Here is a 292-nt window from a genome sequence, read left to right on the forward strand (position 1 = left end):
TACAGGGGCCCACCTGCTTCTCTTGCTGCTGCTTCCAAAGCGGGGCCAACAAGGGCCGCAATAATCCGCGGGCGGCGCCAAATGCCTCCTCTCTTTTTGCCCCGAACTTCGCGGGCCCCACAGGCAGGCAGGGGCCCCTGGGGGCCCCCCTGGGGGCCCCCCTCCTGGGGGTCCCCCGAAGGGCCCCCCTGGGGGCCCCCCTGGGGGCCCCCCTCCTGGGAGCCCCCCTGGGGGCCCTGGGGGCCCCCCGGGGGGGCCCCCTGGGGGGCCCCCGGGGGGGCCCCCGAGGGGC

The 292-nt window shown here is 78.4% G+C and overlaps 1 protein-coding gene across 1 annotated transcript in view; it reads right to left on the reverse strand.

The window, feature by feature from the left end:
• The window catches only part of ETH_00041710 (50S ribosomal protein L1, putative), a gene marked incomplete at both ends in the record, with an annotated part of 3,500 nt that overhangs the window by 347 nt on the left and 2,861 nt on the right, over positions 1-292 (reverse strand). The window lies entirely within an intron of this gene.

Source organism: Eimeria tenella, genomic scaffold (assembly GCF_000499545.2).
Source record: "Eimeria tenella Houghton genomic scaffold, Eth_scaff1817, whole genome shotgun sequence".
Classification (NCBI taxonomy): domain Eukaryota; phylum Apicomplexa; class Conoidasida; order Eucoccidiorida; family Eimeriidae; genus Eimeria; species Eimeria tenella.